General features: G+C 45.3%; 1 long non-coding RNA gene and 3 other non-coding genes across 4 annotated transcripts; all 4 read left to right on the top strand.

Moving 5' to 3' along the window:
- The first annotated feature begins 45 nt into the window (after window positions 1-45).
- Window positions 46-3679, top strand: LOC117197796 (uncharacterized). Its single transcript, XR_004478676.2, has 5 exons — window positions 46-239; window positions 593-702; window positions 2110-2174; window positions 2502-2582; window positions 3438-3679. It is a non-coding gene; the product is annotated as an uncharacterized LOC117197796 (long non-coding RNA).
- On the top strand, window positions 427-517 carry LOC117197802 (small nucleolar SNORD12/SNORD106). The gene has a single exon (XR_004478683.1). It is a non-coding gene; the product is annotated as a small nucleolar SNORD12/SNORD106 (small nucleolar RNA).
- On the top strand, window positions 1945-2035 carry LOC117197801 (small nucleolar SNORD12/SNORD106). Its single transcript, XR_004478682.1, has one exon. It is a non-coding gene; the product is annotated as a small nucleolar SNORD12/SNORD106 (small nucleolar RNA).
- Window positions 2253-2343, top strand: LOC117197803 (small nucleolar SNORD12/SNORD106). Its single transcript, XR_004478684.1, has one exon. It is a non-coding gene; the product is annotated as a small nucleolar SNORD12/SNORD106 (small nucleolar RNA).
- Window positions 3680-6014: the final 2335 nt, after the last annotated feature.

Genomic DNA, 6014 nt, shown 5'->3' with positions numbered 1-6014 from the left:
CCGCCTGGGCGGCGCGGCGACTACATTTCCCAGAGGGCCTCTCGTGGCGCGGCTTGGGGGGCGGGGAGGAAGCGCCTCGGGTCCAGTGCGCAGGCGTGAGTCCCCTCTGGTTATATAAGGGAGGCTTTGGAGCTGCTTGTTCTTTTCCGTCCTCGGTGCTGTCCGTTCTTCGCCGTAGCTCCTCTGTTTCTCCTCCCGTGTCGTCCCATCCCGGCAACCAGGATTTACTACTGTATGTGGTGAGTGGAAACCTCGCTTCGAGATCTCTGTGCCTCTTTTTCCCTTTTTTGTGCGGTCGCCCCTACCGGTGGCCCCCTCTCCTCGTGGTTGCCTCTGCTCTGACTCTAAATAGGCCTCAGCGCCTTTGGGGAGATCAGTTAGAGCTGGAAAAGCCCGCGCCTTGTGCTCGGGCCTGAGGAGTCTTCGGCTGGTGTAAATGATGACTTCACTTTTTTCCCCATCAGATCGACAATGCTGATGTCTTTGAATACTTGCCAGTTAGTTCTGAGACACCGGCCTCAAAAGGCGCTGCCATGTTCTCTTCCGACTGTGGGAAGATGGCGCTTGATGACCTTTCTTTGTTGGTTCGCAGGTTTGCGCGATCACAGCATACAGAATGGATCTTGGAGGAAGGGGTCCCTGCTGGGCCTTCAAGGAAACCACGTGTAGACATGTACAACCTTCAATCTCCTGACCTCTGGAGTAAGCATTTGTCTTTTGGCCTATTGTAAGAAACGCATGCTCTGAGGAGCCTCTTAGTTTGCTAGGCAGCTTGGAGGGAAAGAAAAGATGATTAAGGGCAGCAATTAGCATATTTTAGTTACTATGTTTTCTTTGAGGTATTCTGGGTGCTTGGTTTTATTATAATTCACAAAAACATATCTTATTACAAAGTGAAATAAGTGAATTATCTCTTGAAAGTGAATAGGTGTTAAATTTTAAATGTCTTTGTAATGCTCTTTAAGGCACATTTTCAGATGCCATTCCTTCACTTGTTTCTTAATAAACAGCTTTCTTTTATACTTAAGCTTCCAAGTGGATGGATAATGTGATGACATTTTTAAAAAATTTCTATTGGCATAGAGTTGCTTTACAATGTTGTGTTAGTTTCTGCTGTACAGCAAAGTGAATCAGTTACATGTATACATATATTCCCTCTTTTCAGATTTCCTTCCCATTTAGGTGTGATGACATTTTTAAGGAAAGCCAAATGTGTTTCTGTTGGCCTGTTTGCTTTAATTACCAACTCCTTAACTTAACTGAGTCCAGAAATGCACTTTAAGGGTGGGACTTCTTGGACGAAGTGTTCCTTAAACCTTGCTGTCCCAGAGTATTAAGTCGCGTTTTAAGTGATGACATCTTGCATTAAAATGTAACATCCTAACACATAGTCGAAACCCTGCAGTCACCTACGTAAAACCCAGCCATTTCCCCACAATTCTTGCCAGCCACGCTGGCCTCTATCAAATGTAAGCACAGAAGTCAGAGGTATTTGTCTTAGCTACTATCTTATTCCCGAGGACAGGACCCAGAAGTGCTGAAATACTGCATGAAGTCAAAGGTAGAGAAACAGACGAACCAAATCTTATTCCTAGTTCAGGGTTCTTTCTTTTTTTCTTCCTTCCTTCCCTCCCTCCCTTCCTCCCTCCCTTCCTCCCTTCCTTCCCTCCCTCCCTTCCCTCCCTTCTTTCATTGGGCGTTCCGTTGCTGCACATGGGCTTTCTCTAGTTGGGGCAAGCGGGGGCTGCTCTTCATTGCGGTGCTCAGGCTGTAGGTGTGTGGGCTTCAGTAGTTGTGGCACAAGGGCTTAGTTGCTCCGCGGAATGTGGGATCTTCCCGAACCAGGGCTCGAACCCATGTACCCTGCAATGGCAGACGGATCCTTAACTACTGCACCACCAGGGAAGTCCCCAGGGTTCTTTCTGTAGAGGCGAAAAGCTTCCTGCTGGCATAAATGATGACTGAACTTTTTTCCCCGACAGATCGACCATGTTGATCTAACTTCTCTAAGCCAGTTTCTGTCTGATATGCCAGCTTGAGCATCTCCTCTGTCCCCCACTCCTTTGGGTATCTAGCTGACTGGCGGTCATGTTTCTGTTTTCATCTCAGGTTCACTGTTGGCAGAAAGCAGACTTTGAATGGACCATGATGGATCCAGGATTGGGAGAGAATTGGTAAGTCACGTCCATTATTAACTGCTTTTCTTTGAAAGAGGTTATCCCCATTGCTTTCTACTTTCTGTGACTCGTATGGCCATTGCAGCTGATGACTTAATTTTTTCCCCATCAGATCGACCCTGTTGATCTAACTGAACTATTAGCCAGTTTTGTCTGATGCATTGGCCACAAAGATAACTTGTGTTTATTTGTTTTCTGCTTAACCACCAACAGACTACTTTCTGTGGGGCTTTTTTTAGTGGGAATTGGGCTTGCCCTATGGGGTTTTTCCCTCTTCCATCATTCAAGTCATTTATCTTGGCTTCATCTGTTAACTTCCTACAGGACCAGAGCCCTTTGTGCGTCAGGGCGTAAGTAGGTTGATTGCAGCCTGATCTCAGCTTGGTTCAGTCTGTCCTGTAACAGGTGAGGTTTCTGCAAATTGTTATCTAGGTGTTAACCCCTCCTTAGTAAAATGATTACTAAATGTGCTCAGGGTAGAGAGGTGTTGGGTTTGCCCACTTGGGAGTAACCTGAGTACCCAGTTCCAAGTTGGGCAAAACAGGAGGGGAAGATCGTGTCCTTGGCAGTACTGTTGACCTATTGGTACTACCAGGTCTTTCCTTAAGAAAGGGGAAAAAATTAAATGAAAACTTAATTCTGCCTTGGCAGATAATACAAGATGAGGAGCTCCAAGCCATCTTTTGAGTTGAGATTGAAATTGGTTGTAATTTTTTTTTGAACGGTTGAATTCTTCACACTGTAAGCTGGAGGCCAACCTCAGTTCCTTACCCCATGGGTAAGGAACACAGTGGCTTGCTGCATCACAGTGAGCAAGCCAGAGACAGGCAGTCTCTATCTCCTGCCTCCTTTCTTTTTAAACAAATAACACTTTGTATCCCTAATGTCTGCTTATCCACTTTATATTTCAGATGCCCCCATTTGTCCCTAAAGTATCTTTTGAATGAGTTTCATTTGTGTTAAGTCCCTCTAGAATCAACATAACTTTTGGTGTGGTCCTGGGTTTGTCTCCCTTACCTCTATTTACTGTACCTAGAAAGGCTGTAGATTGATGATGAACATTTTGACGTTATCAGGAACAACACAGACTTCAGTGAGGTGCCAGACTCGAGGTTGGAAGTCTCTCCTCGGTCTGGTACTTAATTCAACACCCACCTAGTTCCTGAAGTCTAGATACTGCCACATCCCAAACAAGTAGCTGTTTATATCAGTTTACATCAGAATGAAGTCCTGATCGTGATGTATCTTTTTTCTTTTAAGGAGTTTCTCAACTGTGGAGTTGGAATGCAAGGTCTCTTGGAAAAAGATGACCCTGTTTACTGAGAAAGCATGAAGGTTCCGGTTGAATCAGTCTCATAAGGTTGCTGTGTAACCTGAGTGTCCAGAGCTGAAAAGCCTCTGGCTGTTTTGAAGAATCAAGTATTATATTAAACTTAGATAAAAATTTCTAACTTTGTAGCCTTCCTATCTGGAGAAAGAAAATAAAATCCTTTGAATCAAAATACTGTTGTATTTGGTCATTGGAGATAGAGACCTTGAACCAAATGATACTTGAGGTAAAAAGCTTTAGGGGCAGAGAGAGCTTTTAATATTAAACTTAAAATTTTAATGTTTAAACATGGAAAGTTCCAAACAGACTAGTGACATAGGGCTAATCTGGTTTCACTTTAACTTCCCTACTCTGTCCCAGATACTTGATCTGACTAATCTTAGGAAGATAGGATTCCATTGTGGGTTTTTTTGACTTTGTACCTTCTAATCTGATTCCTGATGTTGACTCCAAGTCCCTTGAGTGTGCGGACCTAGTGCATCCGGTGAATAGAAAACTCGCTAAAGGGGTATATTACTTTTTTTTTTTTTTGCCGCATACCACGGCCTGATGCCCCTGCAGTGGAAGCTCGGAGTCTTAACCACTGCTGCACCAGGGAAGTCCAAGAGGGGTATTACTTCTGATATTAGGTTATAAAAGACTTGTTGATATCCTCTTGCCTAGTTCCCTTCCTGTCTTATTCCTTGGCTTGCTCACTTTAGTGAGACAAGCTAGTGAGGAATTGCGATTGGCTTCCAGCCAATAATGTGCAGAGAACTGAGTCCTGTCAACAACTGAGTTTGGGAGCAGATCCTCCCCTGGTATTTGGTGACTAGAAACCTTACACCATGATGCCTGTGAGCATTCAACTTAACATGTCCAAACCTGAACTGACCCCCTTCCACCAAGGCTGCAGCTCCCACAACCATTTCTATTCCAGGTGTCGCAACACTGTCAGTCTAGGTGCTCAGGCCAGAAATCTTAGTTATGCTTGACGTTTTGCTCCATTCCCCACGTTGGTTTACCTTTTTTTTTTGGCTGTGCCATGCAGCATGCGGGATCTTAGTTCTCCAACCAGGGATTGAACCCGGACCCCAGAAGCCAACGGATCCCCAGGGAATTCCCGGTTTACCCTTAAAATACATCTGACATTCACCCCTTTTCCCACCTCCATTGCTACCATCTTCCGGATCCAAGCCACCATCATCCAAGCTTTGATTACTGGTCTGTACTTCCACCTTTGCTCCCTGAGATCTAATTCTCTATATGCAGCCAGAGTGCCCTTGAAAACCAGAGATCACACCACTGTCCTGCTCAACCCTCTTGTGTCTCCCCACCTCACACAGTAAAAGCTGAACTCAATGGCCTGGACCATCTTCCTCTCTATTAACCTCTGACCTCATCTCCTCCCTTCTCTTTCAGTCACAGGTCTAACTGTCCTCCATCACTTTAGGTGCACTCCAACCTGGAATGAAGGACCAGGCCCAGCCCCGCCAGATCTTTGTATGGTTCCCTTGGTTTACTTAAATGTCACCTTCTCTGGGAACCTATCGAAAACAATCTTCCCCATCACTTTCTATTCCCTTATGTTTTTCTTCGTATTATTTTCCACTGCCTAATAAATAGTGCCTATGTGTATTACAGTATACATACATTATATGTGTATGTTTATGTAGCATATATATTTGTCATCTGTCTCCCTACATTAGACCATGACTCCATGGTAGATAGTACAAGAGATAGATAGTGTAGATAGCAGCTGTCCCTCCTTTGTGGCCCCTCCATGGCACGCGGCACAGATCCTGGCACATGGTAGGCCATTCAATAAATATTAAATGAAAGAATGAATCTGGGATTTCCCTGGTGGTCCAGTGGGTAAGACTCCATGCTTCCAATGCAGGGGGCCCGGGTTTGATCCCTGGTCAGGGAACTAGACCCCACATGCATGCCGCAGCTAAGAGTCTGCACGCTGCAACGAAGAAGCCGGCATGCTGTGATCCCGCAGCTAAAGATCCTGCATGCTGCAACAAAGATCCAGTGTGCCGCAACTAAGATCCGGCAAAATAAATAAATATTTAAAAAAAAAAAAGTGAATCAGACGCTTGCCTTGTGGCAGGACTGCTAAGGTACTTGACTGGCACACCTTTTTAAAAGGTTTATTTTATTCTTTTTTTTTCTTTTTGGCTACGTTGGGTTTTCGTTGCTGCGTGCAGGCTTTCTCTAGTTGTGCATGGGCTTCTCACTGCAGTGGCTTCTCTTGTGGAGCACAGGCTCTAGGCATGCGGGCTTCAGCAGTTGTGGCACGCAGGCTCTAGAGCACAGCCTCAGTAGTTGTGGCGCATGGGCTTAGTTGCTCTGCAGCATGTGGGATCTTCCCAGACCAGGGCTCGAACCCATGTCCCCTGCATTAGCAGGCGGATTCTTAACCACTGTGCCGCCAGGGAAGCCCTTGACTGGCACACTTTGTTATTCATCACAACAGCCTTGTGAGGTGAGAACTAGCATGATTCTCACTCTTATTGCACAGA

Source organism: Orcinus orca, chromosome 16 (assembly GCF_937001465.1).
Source record: "Orcinus orca chromosome 16, mOrcOrc1.1, whole genome shotgun sequence".
NCBI classification, from domain to species: domain Eukaryota; kingdom Metazoa; phylum Chordata; class Mammalia; order Artiodactyla; family Delphinidae; genus Orcinus; species Orcinus orca.
This window is presented reverse-complemented; position numbering and strand designations above follow the sequence as displayed.